Source organism: Cnephaeus nilssonii (genome assembly GCF_951640355.1).
Source record: "Cnephaeus nilssonii genome assembly, chromosome: 7".
NCBI classification, from domain to species: Eukaryota; Metazoa; Chordata; class Mammalia; order Chiroptera; family Vespertilionidae; genus Cnephaeus; species Cnephaeus nilssonii.
In genome coordinates this window covers 95,002,208-95,018,368 of record NC_137078.1, presented here as the reverse complement: position 1 = coordinate 95,018,368, position 16,161 = coordinate 95,002,208, and the positions used below count along the sequence as shown (strand labels likewise).

Sequence of the window (16,161 nt, the reverse complement as noted above, 5' to 3'; positions counted from 1 at the left end):
AGATCAGCTTTCTTTACCCCCTTGAGATCCTTCTAGGTGGGTGAATACATTGATACTTTGTTCCTTTTTATTGCTGTATGATATTCCGTGGTATGGATAGACCACAGTTTAAACATTCACCTATTGAAGGATTTTTAGGTTGTTTTCAGCATTTGGTGATCATGAATCCTTACGTATTTGTACAATTAACTTCAAAACTGTCCACCAGTGGAAGCTGTGTTCTGAGTTTGGACAGGAGCAGGATTTTCTGGGACCCCTCAGTCGTGGAAGTTCGGTAGGTTTAGGAATGGGGCTGTGACTCAGTTCCAGCAAGGGACTTTCAAGGAAGTTTACTGGAATCTTCTGGGAAAGGTTTCATCATTGATGAAAAGGGACCCATGGGAAGAGAGAGAGAGTACGCATGGAGCCTGAGGGAGCGATGAATAAGGAGGCTGAGCAAATCAGAAGGGCCCACCCGATTAGGAAATGTTAGGGAGTCCGGGCTCGGTCCTGAGGGGAGTAAGGAACCATTGCTCAGATCCGCTTCATGCTGCTGACCCTGCAGCATGGAGATGATTCAAGAGCGAGAGCTTGGGAGCGGGACACCAGGTAGGAAGTAGCTGGGTGAATTGCACCGATTATGAGACCAGAAGGCATTTCTACAGGATGGGGCCCGAAGGAATGTGGGGTGATAGGAGATAGAATTGCTGGCCGGCTGTGCTCAGGGGTCTTAGGAACCTGTGCTTAAATGCCCCGAGGTCCTTACTAGCTCCATTCCGGCTGTCTGATTCATCTGCCCAGGCCCAGATACATTGGTGACTCAGGTAGAGATGTATTTCTTGAATGAACAATTTTCAGGAAATGGGATGGAAATTGCTTCATTTAAGCGGATGGTCCAACTATCCAATATTACTTTGCACTATCTGAGCATCGTCTCTCGGACACACAGACCTGGTTCCACCTTCAGAGAGGTTGGGCCAATATGTCACAGGTGACACCTGCACGTAAGACATATCCCTTCCCAGTGACTAATGTGAATTGTTCTAGATGAAGGCCGGGTTACAAGTACATGTACGTATGCAATTTACTGCTGACTTTGTCCAGAGTCACACAGCAGAGGCATTGCTCAGCAACTCCAGGTTTTAGAAATGAGCCCTTGTAAAGAGTGAGTGGGAAGAGGAAGGTCACCTGCTCAGAAGGGAACAAAAGGGAAGAGGGACAGGTGGGGGCCGACCACCGCACTGGGGCAGGTAAAGGAGGGTGCACTCCTGGGGGACCATACAGGTGGCTCCTCCTTGTTTTTTCTTAGTTTTTATTATTAATTTAACACATTCCTATTGGAAAAAAAATACCTCCCCCATCACACACACGCACACAGACACACACACACCCCTCTTCTCTCAGTTTCTAAGGGTAACCACAGTTTGATTTGACTCCTCCCACACACTTTCTCGGCATAACCAAATATATATGTGTCTTCATATTTAAAAAACCACATTTGTGTGGCATCATCATGCTTAGTCTAGTGCCTTTCATAGGAAATGATACATCTTGGATATTCTTCCCTGTCAGATAGAGCTACCTCTTTTTTCATGACTGCATAGTATTCCGGCAGGAGCCTGCATCATGATTTATTTAGCATCTCTCCTACTGGTGGCATTTAGGTTGAGTACAGTTTTTCACCATTATAGATAATCAGCAATGAGAAGTCCTTGGATACGTGTTTTTGAGCACATGTGTGAGTTCTACATGAAAATATATTCATGCAAGTAGATTTTCCCAGCTTCACTTCATGGCAGATTGGTGTCTAGTCACTGACTAGAGACAGTTCAATATTTTATTTTATTTTTTGAAAATAAGCTTTTTTTATTATTTATTTACTGATGAGAGAGAGAGAGACATCGATTTGTCATTCCATTTATTTTTTTAAAATATATTTTATTGATTTTTTACAGAGAGGAAGGGAGAGGGAGAGTTAGAAACATCGATGAGAGAGAAACATCAATCAGCTGCCTCCTGCACACCCCCCACCGGGGATGTGCCCACAACCAAGGCACATGCTCTTGACTGGAATCGAACCTGGGGCCCTTCAGTCCACAGGCCGACACTCCATCCACTGAGCCAAACCGGTTACGGCTGTCATTCCATTTATTTATGGTTGATTCTTGTATGTGCCCTGAATCCACAACTGTGGCATATCGGGACGATGTTCTAACCAGATGCTGCTCTAACCAACTAAGTACCCCGCCAGGGTCGACAGTTCAGTATTTTAAATTAGTCACCTGCCCACTTAGCCAGAGCAAAGGCTCAGAGCAGCATCGTCTCTTCTTAGAATCCAGGCTTTCAGAACTGGAGAAGCTAATGCGCCCGTCGACTCACATTCAGGTCACACTGGGCTATTTACAAGGCACTTTGTCCCATTCTGGCTCACCCAGTCCTCATATTGATCCTTCAAAGTGGGTATCATTAGCATCCCTGTTTGACAGATGAGGAAATAGGTTCAGAGAGGAGGAGACATCTGCCCAAGGTCACACAGCTCATAAGTGGCAGAAGACTCAGAAATCCAAGACAGAGCTGATAAAATCCTGCCTTCTTCCTAAATCCATAACACGTGGTGCCGCTCGTGAGCAGAGCATCATAGTGGACGGTTAGCTGAAAAGGCAGGTGAAGTAAACACCTTCTTGCATGGCTGAGTTTGCAGGACGTATTAGTTTCGTGTTGCTGCTGTGACGACCGCAAACGTCCTGGTTTAGAGCAACCCCAATTTATTATCTTACATTTCTAGAGGTCAGAAGTCCATAACTGATTTCACAAAACTGAAATTAAGGTGTCGGCAGGGAGGGCTCCTTCTGGAGGGCCTTAGGGGGAGAATCCGTTCCTGACCTTTTCTGGCTTCTAGAAGCTTCCCATGCTCCTGGGCTCATAGCTCCCGTCAGCCACTGAATCACTGACCTCTGCTTCATCCGTCCCATCTCCTTCCCTGACTCTGACCCTCCTGCCTGCCTCCCTCTCATAAGAATCTCTGCAGCGATATTAGGTCCAGCAGGATAATTCAGGATGATTCCCCCATCTCAAGACCCTCACCTTCCTCATACCTGCAAAGTCCCTTTTGCCATGGAAAGTAACATATTTGCAGGTTCTGGGGATTCGGATGTGGACATCTTGGGGGTTTTTGTTTTGTTTTGTCTGTTTTTTATTTTGATGCTGGCCGCTTGCCATTTATTTTCCACTTGGTGCAGGGCACACAGTTACAGGGTGTCAGCAGGCTCGTGTGTGACTTGGGTAGTAAAGAGGGGGGCGCTCTCAACTCTGCAGGGGAGGATGACAGAGAGAAACAGGTCTCCTCTCCCACCTTCTCAGATTTGCCTGTGGCTCAGCTTTGGCTGAGAATCTCGCCAGCCTCTCCCCAGATTAGCCAGGGTGAGCCGCCTAAAAGGAACACCCTGAAGATGGTTTGCTGCGATAGACGGGTTTGCAGCAGCGCGGGGCGAATCTGGAGTCGGATCCTGGCACGGAAAAGTACTGAGGCTCTTCGCCTCCAGGTGGGAGCTGGAGCAACGGCCTGAAGTGATCATCCCCAGCCCGGGCCTCTCTGAAGTCAGGCTCGCAGAGTGAAATGGAAACCAGATTCCAGTCTTATCTGGGAGCTACGTGACTGTTCCCATCGCTCCTCTGGAGCCTGGCAGGTTCCCAAATTCATCGCCTAAACTTTGTGATGTACATACATCGATCTTATCCAGAGGCATGTTATCACAGGTACCCAAGGGGCTCTCCCTAATCCCTAAAATAATATTTTGGGGGATTTCATTCACTCATCAAATATGTATTAAGCACCTGCAGGGAGCCAGACGAAGTAGCCGGGACACAGGAATCCCAGCCCCCAAGGAGAGCAGGAGTGGAAGTGGGAGAGAATCCCATCACTGTGCCGAGAATGGGACAAAGGCCACTTCCTGACTGGCAGTCGGGGAAGCAGGGGAACCTTGTCCCAGAGTAGAGAGCATGTGCAACTGACAAGGACATATTCCAGAATGGGGGGGGGGGGGGGGAGGCACAGCTTCTAGAGCCAACCAACCAGGGACTGACTCCTGATACTTCCCAGCTGTGTGACCTTGGGCACATGACCTCCCCTCTTTAGGCCTCTGCCTTCTCTTCTGTGAAGTGGGTGTGAGCAATGACCATCTCATGGGCTGGTATGCGGATTCCAGGAGACGGTGCAAGGAACGAGGGTCCGTAGTGAGGATGTGAGGAACAGCAGTTAGTTATGCTGACGGAGACTCCCTGCTCTGTTTCCCCAAATGCCTTCCCAGCCTCAAATCACAAGGCAGCCCCCAATTTGCCTTTTCCTGAACAACAGGGTTCTGTTACTGTGTGAGTTGAAACAATGTGTGTGTATGGGGCGGGGAAGGGGGGGCTGGAATACCCACCAGTGATAACTCTGTAGGTTTACACACACACACACACACACACACACACACACACACACCCCAGATCATGTGTACCCATGAATGCAGAGTTCAGCAGCCTGGAGGTGAACTCGGGTTGCCATTCCACCAGGTGTCTCATTTCTGTGCTGGACACGCTAGCTTCCCGGTAGGGGGCGCCTCTGTCCTCAGCGCCTTCTCTGACACCTGGCCAGCTGCCCAGTTCTCAGGGTTTGAACTTCAAAGGCCTGGACACGCACCAGAGAAGGGGACCCTGCCTGACCTCTCCGGAATTCAGTCTGAGATTGAGAGAGGAGGCGGCTGCCTTCTCCTTCAGTTTAGAACCTCGGTTTTCGGTGGTTTGGCTGAGATCAACCCACCCGGGTTGGACGCCAGGCCGGCGCGGTTCCCGGGCAAACCTCCAGGCGGGGGCAGCGGCGGAGCGCAGGTGAGCGCGCCCTCGCCCAGCGGGGTTCACACTCCCAGGACCCCGCCTCGGGCAGCAGCGCGGGGCTCTGCACAGAGGCGGCACCCGCCCGCCGCCCTTCAGGCCGGGGGACAGCTATCTGCGCTTTCCTGGGAAAGTTCTCGGCAAAGTTGGGAATGGCCCCCCAGCACGGGAGACTCCAGGGCCGGAGCGCCCCCAGGCTGCGCGCGGGGACCCGCACGCAAACCGGGCTTCGCGTGCGACCCCGAAGGCGCTGGGAACACCTGGGACGGGGTGGGGAGCCGGAGGGGAGGCGTGAGCTGACTCGCTTTTTAAAAACTCGCTTCCCAAACCTCCGCCCATCAGTCACCCCGCAGGCGCGGGCCCCAGCGCTCCCAGCCCCGCTCCGCTGCCGGAGGGGAGAGGGTGCAGCCGCGCCCCCGGGAAGAGCCGGGAGCAGACCGTGCGGGGCGGCCAGGTGAGTGCGAGACCAGGTGCAGGCGCTGCGGGGTCCAAGCGCCCGCGCCCGGGGTGGAGCCAGAGGTGGGGACGTCTCCCATCTCTACTTAACCCGTAAATACCCAGGCTCCCGGCCCACGACCTCCCCCCACGGCACCCCCACATCTTGGGGGTTCGCTCCCTCTCTCCTCCCCGCTTAGCCGACTCGCCGCGGCTGGGGGTGGAGAGGACTTGGGCCCGGCGCCCTCCGACCCCAGCGCTCCCGCAGCCGACGGGGGAGCGGGTGCCGCCCTCGCAGCCTGGGCCCCGCGCCCGGGGCCTGGGGGTGGCGCTGCGGGCCCGAGGGGAGGGTCCACCGGTGGGCGGCGCCTCTCGCGCGGGAGGCTGCTCGGGCCGGGACCGCCCTCTGCGTCCGCCGTCCCTCCTCCCGCGCCGCGGCCGCGCTTCCTGCGTCTGCATCCCGTTCCCGAGCGGGCGGTGCACCTTCTCCCCCGACCCCCGGAGCCCCCAGCCCCGGGATCCCCGCGCCCGGAGGAGGCAGCCCGTGGAGCCCCCAGCACCCACCGCCCGGCGGAGGCCGAGCGGGACCCGCCGCCCCGGTGAGTCTGCGCCGCCGCGCCCCGGAGGGACTGGGCTCCCCAGGGGGACCGTGGGCTCCCCGGGGGAGGGAGTCCAGGGCTGCCTCGGTCTGTCTGTGCGTCCGTCCGAGAGCTTTCAGCCCCGGGTCTGGCGCCCGAAGAACTTCGTACCCGCACCCGCTTGGGCAGCGCCCTTCCAGTGCGGGGCACCCCGCCTCCCGGGCTCCGTGCCGGGGCCGGCCGGCCTCGGCCAGGGAAGGCGGCGGCCTCCGGGGCCCCCCGGGCGGGGACAGGTTTGAACCCTTGGCCTGGAGGACAAAGAGGCACCTTCCCCGGGGGCAGAATTTGGAGGATTTCCCAGGAGGTCCCCTGAACCCACCCCGGCGCTGCCCACAAGGTCTCCCTTCCCCCATCACTTACTCCTTTCTAGCGCTTTAGATGCGAGGGTGTGTATGTGCGTGTTATGAATTAGAAGCAACAGGGCGAGGAATTGGGGCGTGAGCAAGCTGGGGTGAAACCTCGTTCTCCCGGGGAAACGCCGTAACATGCGATGACACCCCGCGGGTGAGGTGGGAGCTCGTGCCTGGCACATAGCAAGTCCTCACATGGGATCTACAGCCCGCGCCCCGAAGGGAGGCATGTGGCCCGGCAGTGCCGAGTCTGATTAAGAGGGATGGTCCCTCTCAGAAAGAAGTCTTTCCTAACCAAGGGGCTGGGGACCAGGAAGCCTGGGCGACCATAGGTTTCCCCAGCCCCGCCCGGGCACTCCCTGCCCCAACCAGCCTTGGGGCACCCGTGCCTGCGTGATCTGGCCAGGTCCTTCCCTAGCAGCTGGGGGAGTGGAGTGGAGGGGGGGGCGGGTGCTGTTCAGCCCCTGGAACCCTGACCTGCTGGAGCTGGGGGAGGAGGCCGGGAGGGATTGCCCAGAGTTTCTGTAGGGAAAGGCTGGCTCTGGGGCCCGGAACCGCTCTAACACTTTGGAGACTTCTCACGGAAGATCTCAACCCAAGTTGATGGGGCAGAATGGCATTGTCGGGGCGGGCGGGGGGGGGGGGGGGGAGCCCCTTCCCCTCCAGATGCCTCTCTGTACAGCTTGCCAGAGGCACAGGCGGAAGAGCGGGGAAGGGGAGGAGGCTGACGGGGCATCGGTTCCTCACCCCGTCCTGAGCTGACAGGGGTTCCAGCATGGGGGGTAGTCCATGACCAGGGTCCCAGAGAGGTGGCGATCTAGGCAGGCCCCACCACTCCCAGGAGTTTCTCTGGGACCCTCAGTGGTAGTCACGTTGCCTCTCTGAGCCTTGGTTTCTTCACCTGTAAAATGGGGATGAAAAGGAGGCCGGGTCATTCCTGCCTGGCACACAGCCACTCCGCCAGGAAGTTAGGTTACAGGGCTTAGGGGAGAACAGAAGAAAGAAAAGAACCCGGGCGGAGGCGTGAAAGAGGGCCTGCCCCAAGAAGAATGTTTGAACCTTAAACAGTGTGTTAGAGTCACTTAGGGTGACGGAGAGGAAGGGTGTCTGGGCAGATGGAACAGCATCAGCAAAGGCATGGAGGTTGGAGGTCATGTGTGCTGGGCGTGGGTACTCAGATAGTGAGGGAGGGGAAAGTAACGGGAGGGGAGGGTCCGGAGTGAGCTGCACTGGATGGGTGAAGGGTGGTCACGCAGGTGAGACGTTATCGGGTCCAGGGGTCCTCAAACTTTTTAAACAAGGGGCCAGTTCACTGTCCTTCAGACCGTTGGAGGGCCGGACTGTAGTTTAAAAAAAACTATGAACAAATTCCTATGCACACTGCACATATCTTATTTTGAAATAAAAAAACAAAACGGCAAAAACACCCGCATGTGGCCCGCGGGCCGTAGTTTGAGGACGCCTGGTGTAGACATCTGGGAACCACTCAACAGGCGTGCCTTCTGCCCGCCAGGCCGCGTGCCCGGCTGCTCTGTGGACACTGAACACGGAAGACACAAATCCCCTTCACGTCCTTTAAGCTGGGGAGTCATTGGATCCCCTTGCTACGTTAGGAAGACAATTCCGGCTGCTGTTGGGTGGAAGTTTGGAGAAGGCCGCTGGGGAGAGCAGGCTGGCCTGCAGGTTGGGGGCAGAGGGAGTGAGAAAGGGGGTGTGGATTGGAGCCCCGCCCAGGAGGCAGCGATGAACATGTGGTCTTAACACGTGACCACTGGTCAAGGGTCAGATTTGTGCATGGGGTGTGAGGCCCACACTGCCAGCCCGGCTTCTCCCAGAGAGGCGGCAAGGGCCTGGCACCGTGGCAGGTCCCCGTCCCCTCCAGCCGTGGCTTTCCGGCTCTGGCTCCGGGAGTCCCAAGGCCCAGGAGTCGGTGTGTGTGAGGAAAGGCAGGGCCAGCAGCCCGCCTCCTGTCGGCATTCGTGCTGGGCAGCCTGACCCGCCGGGGGCTCCTGTTTGACTGGGTCGAGGCTCTGGTAAATGTTCGGCCCTCCCTCCGTGGGGTGACAGTAACCCCCCAAAACTCTCAGGCTGGAAGAGACTGGAGCGTGAGGGGCTTTGACTCTGGGCTTCTCATCCCCCACCTCCACATTACAGTGGAATTTGAGGGACTGAGAAGAGTTTTCTCCCCAAGTGCCTGGAATGTCCTAGAAACTCGATGCCTTCCGATGGGGGACAGGGTGAAGGGTCTGCTCTGGCTGTTGGCTTTTGCTTTCACTTTTGTGGTGTCTGCCCGGAAGCTTGGAGGCGTCCCGGCAATCTTGACAGCCGTAAGGGTGTCCTTCTCCTTGGCTTGGTGGTGGAACAGGCACCCCCTCTCACCTGCCACAGGAGGACCCCGGGGTGTCGCGGGTGGGGGGGACCACTCTCATTTGACACACGGAAGTCAGAGAGGGTAAGAAACGTGCCCAAGGGCACGGAGCACGTCAGCAGCAGAGCCAGGGCTGGCACCCAGCCTCCTGCCCCCGCCAGGTCCTCTGCATGATCCCTGGAGGCCCGGCTGCATCCAGGTCAGAGGCTGGTTCGAGGCCCGCGTGTAGCTCAGGTGGTTCTCAGCATCTCAGTCTTGCCGGCCCCTTCCTGGGGTCTTGCTCCTCCCCGGCCTGGACAGGTGGCCCAGCTTCGCCCGGCAATGATTTTTCCCTCCCTTCTTCTGGATTGAGCCCTTGGCACACTGGTTGTGCTCTGCGTCCCCCCTCCCCCCACTCCCCCCCCCCCCCCCCCCCCAGGAGCTCTGGCTCCTCAAAGAAACAGGTCACTTGTTTGGTTTTCCCTGATTCAGGCCAGACTGCCCTGCCCCTCCTGGAGAGCCCCAAGACACAGCCGGGGGGGGGCTCTCATAGGGTCTCAGCGGAGGCCTCAGGCTGATTCCGGCTCCTCCCCCCCTGAGCCCCAGCCCGCATCTCAGGACTGCTGGGTGGCCTGCCTCCTATCCAGCCTTGTTTACTTGGTCTGAGCTGCCCAAAGTCTCCTTATTCTCGCTTGCCCTAGATTTATCAGAATTAGCAGCCTTTCAGCCTGAATGCTGATCCCTTTAGCTCTGGGAAAGTGGAGCCAGAAGGGACCTTAGCCATCAGAAAGTCCAATTCGCTTCTTTTACGGATAGGGAAACTGAGGCCCGGGGCTTGCCCGAGATCAGAGCCAGGATTAGAACCCAAGTTTCCCAATTCCTCCTTGAACGATTTTGAGGATGGTTCTTGGAAAAAGAAAACAAAACCCCAGGGCATCCTCCGCCTCCCAGAGCCCCTTTCTCCCCTGCACCCCACACTGCCAGGCATTTTGGGGGGCATCCACCATGGCATGTCCGGAGGAGTCAAGGCTGAGGCCCTGGCAGCAAAGGGGCGCACGTCAGGGCCCGTGCATCTTGCCGTTGTCCGCTGCTGTCCGTCCACGCTGGCGTCCCCGCGGGGAGGACGCTGGCGACTAAACTTGTTTGCTGCTCTTTATGAGGGGCCTCTGGACGGACAGGCTTTCACGGTTGTTTTTGTCCCCAGATTACAAAAGAAGCTCATGTTCAGTGCAAAAACCTTGGGAGGAAACCATCAGGATCTGCTGGCCGCCACTGTTCCTTTGCGGGGTTTTAATGAGGGTTTTGTTAGCGTGCTTGCTGGCTCTGCCATTTCGTGGCCTGGTTTTCCAATCCGTCCTCATCGCAGGTATATTTCCCCGAGTGACAGTTCCTCACCCCGGATCTAACCTGCCGGTCCCTCACGCTTCACCCCTCGGGTGGCTGGAAGGTCCTCAGGAGGCCGCCTTCCCTGTTGGCTCCCTCTAAACACTCCCGGGGCCAAAACCCTGTAAAGCTATGCAAATGATTCACCAGTGTGGGATCTAGGAGGCCAGGCCTCTGCGTAGCCATGGGCTCTTGAAAAGGGACTAGTTTTATAAAGTCTAAAGCAAAACTGGTTCTCAGTGAGCCCCTTAGAATGGGAGGAGGTTGGCCTTTGGGGTGGGATGGATGTGACCCGGAGATCATACAGGCGGAGGGAGAAAGCTGCGTGTCGTCTGAGTGTTTGTTCTGTTGGTTTTAACCCAGCCGCATGTCTTCATTCCTATCCCCAGGTCTTCCCAGGACTAGGCACTGGGATGGCTCTCTAGAAAGATCAGCATGTGGCTTGCTTGTCTCCAAACCCTCCCTCCGAGAGAGCAGGTGTGTCCTTGGCAAAGATGTGCTGAGAATTCGCTACCTATTCTGGTGATGGGGCCTGTTACTCCACCTGGGGACAGGACCTCCTGGCACCTCTCATCCCCTCCCGGGATCCCAGCTCTGTTGATGCCGTGTAAATTGTCGATCGTAGAAGCGATCTTGGAGGTTCCCTAGGCTAATGTTTACAGACTGCAGGCAGTGACTTATTAGTGAGTGGGTTTTATTTTAATATATTTTTATTGATTTCAGAGAGGGAGAGAGAGAAACATCAATGGTGAAAGAGAATCATTGATCTATTGACCCCTGCATGCCCCCAACTGGGGATCGAGCCCACGCCCCAAGCATGTGCCCTGACTGGGAATCGAACCATGACCTGCAGGTTCGTAGGTCGATGCTCAACCACTGAGCCACACCGGCCCGGCATCTTAGTGCGTTTTTAAATCAGTTAAGTGGTCTTCCCCTGGCTTTCCAAAAGTGGAATAGAAGAAAGTAGACCCGGAGACAGCATGCATTTTCCGTGACGAGAGGAGAACCCTAGTAAAACTGTCACCCCGTTATGTGTGGGTGGGTATGCACCGCGTCACCAGGTGAGTACAGGGGCGGGCAGAAGTAGGTTTACAGTTGTGAGTATGTCAAACACCAGGGACGCGCGGTGCACAGGGCACCGGGGCTCCTGCGGGGGACAGGGGGCTGGCCCAGTGCAGCTGGCTGAAGCGGGACCCCTGCCCGAAGGGAAGGGCGGACGGGGAACTGCCAGCCCACCCAAAGCTGAGGAGCGCGCATGCCCAGGGCCCCAGGAGGAGCAGGAGCGGGTGCGGGCCCTGGCACCTCCCCGCGGGCCACCACGCCATGGAGAAGACAGCGGGGTTCGTGTAGAAGGTCTGGGGGGGACGCTGGAGGGTCATCCCACCGGACGTGCTCCCCGGCTGGCTGAAGGCCACGGCCCGCCCAGGCCCCCTCGCGGGCCCGCTTCAGGAGCATCCCTGGCATCCGTGCAGAGCGCGCAGCACCGAGGCCCACCTGCTTGGTTCTGTGCTGTTTTCCTGGGACGCCTGGCTGACCTCGGGCTAACTGTGAACTTCATGGCCGCCTGCAGGAGAAGGTGGTGTCAGGGTGTCCCCGGGCGCAGGGCTCTGCCTCCGCTTCTCTGGGCTCTCTCCCTGCCTCCTGTCACTCAGGGAGAGTCTCTCTTTCTCCAAACCGGGTTATTCAGGGGTTGCTCTAGGGCAGTGGTTCTCAACCTTTCTAATGCCGCGACCCTTTAATACAGCTCCTCATGTTGTGGTGACCCCCAGCCATAAAATTATTTTCGCTACAGCAGTGGGTCGCGACCCACAGGTTGAGAACCGCTAGCAGGGTCGCCTAAGACCATCGGAAAACACAGATGTTTACATTACGATTCATAACGGCAGCAAAATGACAGTTATGAAGTAGCAACGAAAATAATTTTATGGTTGGGGGTCACCACCACATGAGGAGCTGTATTAAAGGGCCGCGGCATTAGGAAGGTGGAGAACCACTGCTCTAGGGATCACGGGAGCTTTGTCCCCTGGCTCCATTACTCCTACTGCTCCCACAGTCACAGCTCGTCTACCCCTCCAGCCTCTGTGTCCCGGGCATCTCCGCCATCATGTGGCACAGGGGGCCGGTGTGCCACTCCCGAACACCGGCCGGCACGAGCAGGGTGCTCCTGGGCCTTGGCTGGAGCCACGTCACGCCCACCACGCGCTTCACTATGGCGAGGGCGCCGTCAAGGCCACCGCCGTGGCCCGGTGGGTGGCTCTGCCTCATGGCTGTGACGTACATCCCCGGCGCTGGCGCCTGGGCGCATCTGTCCTGGCACGTCTGACACACGGCTCCAGTCGCATCCGATGTTTCGTGTCCCGGTGGTGGCAGCAGCCTGTGTCCTCATCTGCGGGGTCCGCAACCTTCAGGAATTCCGCGGCGGCTGGGAGGCGGCTGTACGGCCCCTCCCTTCCCTGAGCCTGCCACCCTCGGCCGGAATGGGAACTTCCCAAGTGCTTGCAAAAATAACGTCCTTGCTGAAGTGAGAGGAAGCCTCTGAGTGTCTGTTTCTGGAAGCGATCTCCTGGAGAATTCGGCGCCAGCCAGGCTGCAGCTCACCTTCCCTCCAGGGTCAGGGCATAAACCTCCCATGGCTCTAGTGAGGAAGGGAGTCCGCTTGGCCCTGCCCCTCCTTGGCAGCCCCTCCTCAAGGCAGCCCTGTCCCCTCGGCACAGAGCACCTGGAAGCTCAGGTGGAGGTTTTACCCCGCATCAAACCGTTCTGGGAAAAAGCGATGGACTGGGACTCTTGGGAAATTCTGGCAGAAAAGGCCCCTCCCTCACCCCCATCCTTACTTTGTGGCCCTCTGCGTTGTAGCACGCTTTTCAGATGTGACTGCACCCGGGCCCTCGCTCCGGGCCTGGCTCTGCTGACGGCGGAGAGAGCAGTCACCGGCTTTGATGTAGCCGGTCAGTCATGGAAGTGCCCCGGCTTCGGATAACTTGAGCTTTAAATTTCTTTTTCTTGGCAGAGTAATGCAAAATTGAAACGCAGAATGATACTTAATATTTAATACTAAGCTTGGTAAAGAAATCTGCAATCGTTGCTATGTGCCTCGGTGCAGAGACTATGGTGATCATAAAAGGAAGCACAGAAGACCATTAGCTTTCAAAGATTCAAGATTAAAAAAAAAAAAAAAAAACCAGCAGGAAAGAAATCCACATCGCTACTCAGAAAATGACAGGCTTCGTCTTGGATGTCACGGTTTCCCCACTGCCGTGTTTCTGCTCCGGGATCCGATCCAGGTCACCACGTCGCTTTTAGCCGTCACATCTCCTTCGTCTGTGCTGGTCTGAGACCGTTTCTCCGTCTTTCCTTGACTTCCTTAACCTTGAGAGCTCTGAAGAGGACCGGTCGGGAGTTTGTAGGATGCCCCCCAGTTTGGGTTTGCCGGGTGTCTTCTCATGGTTGGACCCCAGGGGGTTTGGGGTTTTAGGAAAGAGGTGAAGTCCTCGCAGCATCGTGTCCCGATGTACGTGACGGCAGCGTGACTTTTGAGGGATGCTGACCTTGGTCACTGGGCCACGTGGCCTCTGCGAGGTTTCCCCGCCGTGAAGACTCCAGCACCCCTCTTGGGAAGGGGCCTTTAGGGCGCGGTAGTAAAATTATAAAAGAAATTCTTGAAAATGATGGATGCATGTGAAAACTGAGATACAGCAAATGATACCTTGGAGCAGGATTGGCAACGCCCAGCAGACATGGGCCTGGTTTCTAACCTCGTGCAAGAGCTTTTCCAATCCGGAAGGAAAGGCTGAAGGCCCGTGTGGAGAATGGGGTCAAGAAGACATGCTGTTGACCAATAAGCACATGGGGCGGCGGGGGGGGGGGGGGGGGGACCATGTTCAACCTCATTGTATGAAAGAAAATGCCCATTAGAACAATACCGTCTTCCACATATGACGGTTTAAATGCTTGGAAAACTTTTAACATGTTAAGCTAAGAAAGAATGCTGACGTTTGGGAGGTGCTTACACGGGCTTATGGTAGGAGTGCAAATTGGACTCTCTGCAGAGACACTTCAAAAGCTGCAAAAAACACAGCGGTTTCAACACCAGGAGTGTGTCCCGAGGAAACGTGATTATGTAAGGAGTCCGTTTCAGCACTTGGTTTTTTTTGTGTGTGTTTTTTTTAATAATAGCAATAAAAGTAGAAGCCAACTATGTGTCCGTCAGTGGAGGATTGTTTATACAAATTATGGCTCCTCCATGTACTGGAATATTCCTCAGCCACTAAAAACTATGGTTTATAAGAATAGTGGTGATATGAAAAATTGTTCATTATATAACAATATTTTAAAAATTAGGTCACAAGCCCGGGTGGCTCAGTTGGTTGGAGCATCATCCTGTACACCAAAAGGCAGGTCCGATTCCCGGCCAGGGCACATAACCAGGGTGTAGGTTTGATCCCTGGTTGGGGTGCACATGGGGAGGCAACTGATCGATGTTTCTCTCTCTCTCTCTCTCTCTCTCTCTCTCTCTCTCTCTCTCTCTCCCCCTTTCTCTCTCTAAAATCAATTTTTTTAAAAAAGATCATTAAAATTAGGTCACAAAACCATATTGCAGTAAGATCTTATTTTTGTAAAAAAAAAAAAAAGGTATGTTTGTTTACAAAATACATAAGAAAGTCCGAACAGCGTCATAGATACTATCAGTAGTTGTGGATGGCAAGGGTAATTTAATGGCTTTAAATTTTTCTGTTAATCTAGATTTCTAAATTTTTGTTTAGCAAATAAGTATTGTTTTATAACAGAAGGAAATGTTTTTTTAATAAATATTATTATTTAAATAAAAATTATGTGGTAGAAACACCTCCCCTACCCCCCCCCCCCCCCCCGCAAGGATCACTATGAGATAAGCTGCTCTGTGAGCTGTAGAGGGCTTTGCAAATATTAGCCACTATTCCAGGGGGTTCTTTTACTGTGAGCATCTGGGCCTCCCTTCCCAGGCGGAGGAAGCCATGGTGGGAGCGAGGCAGAGCCCACCCCCTGAGTCCTGTGTTGAAGTTCCCGCCCCCAGTGTGATGGTATTAGGAGGCGGGATTTTCGGGAGGTGACTAGGTTTAGATTCGGGCACCCGGAGTGAGACAGCAATGACGCGATTCGCGCCCTTAGAAGAAGAGGGAGAGAGAGATCACCCAGGTAAGGCCAGGTGAGGACGCAGCCAGAAGGCCGCCACCTCCGAGCCAGGAAGCTGGCGCTCACCAGACACCAAACCTGCCAGCACCTTGATCTTGGGCATCCAGCCTCCAGAACCATGAAAAATAAATGTCTATTGTTTAAGCCATTCAGTCTGTGGTATTTTGCTACAGCAACCTGAGCTGACTAAGACACCACCCTCCCAGCATTATAACACACACACACACACACACACACACACACTCACACACACATTTACAAACAGTAGAATTCACCTTTTTTTAAAAAAAAAACATTTTTTTATTGATTTCAGAGAGGAAGGCAGAGGGAGAGAGAGATAGAAACATTAATGATGAGTGAGAATCACTGATCGGCTGCCTCCTGCACACCCCACACTGGGGATCGAGCCCACAACTCAGGCACGTGCCTTGACTGGGAATCGAACTGTGACCTCCTGGTTCATAGGTGGATGCTCAACCACTGAGCCACGCCGGCCGGCGGAGTTCACCCTTTCTCATGTACAGTTCTATGAGTTTGACAAACACAATTTTGTGACCGCCACCATCAAGATACAGAAAGGTTTCATCGGCCCCCTAGGTTCCCTCGTGCTGCCCTGTGTGGTGCATCCCTCTCCCGCCCTGTGCTTAGCAGGCACTGATGTTGGCTGTGCATTCAGTGTTGTCTTTTCCAGGATGGCATCTAAATGGAATCATAGTGTGAAGCCTCTGAGTCTGGCTTCCTTGACTCCTCTTAATGCATTTGAGACTCCGCCATACTGTGTGTATCCCAGGGTATACTGTACCACACTTTGTTTACCCCTTCCCCTGTTGAAGGGCATCTGGAGTGTTTCCAGTTTTTGGTGACAACGACTAACGCCACTGTAAACATTTGCTTTTGGTTTTTAGGATGAACCTAAGTGTTTTATTCCCCTGGGGCAATACCTAGGTGTGGGATTGCTGGGCTTGTATGGAGCGTCTATGTTTAT

At 55.0% G+C, this 16,161-nt stretch overlaps 1 protein-coding gene across 3 annotated transcripts in view; it reads left to right on the top strand.

The window, feature by feature from the left end:
- The first annotated feature begins 4,701 nt into the window (after nucleotides 1–4,701).
- TMEM51 (transmembrane protein 51) overlaps nucleotides 4,702–16,161 on the top strand; it is a 48,611-nt gene continuing 37,151 nt past the window's right edge. The window contains exon 1 of one of the 3 annotated variants that reach the window (XM_079777751.1): nucleotides 4,702–4,848. The gene's annotated coding sequence lies outside the window, so the exon portion shown is untranslated. Of the gene's footprint in view, nucleotides 4,849–4,947; nucleotides 5,306–5,569; nucleotides 5,886–16,161 lie in introns of those variants that run through there. The other 2 variants (XM_079777750.1, XM_079777749.1) reach the window with 2 other exon arrangements.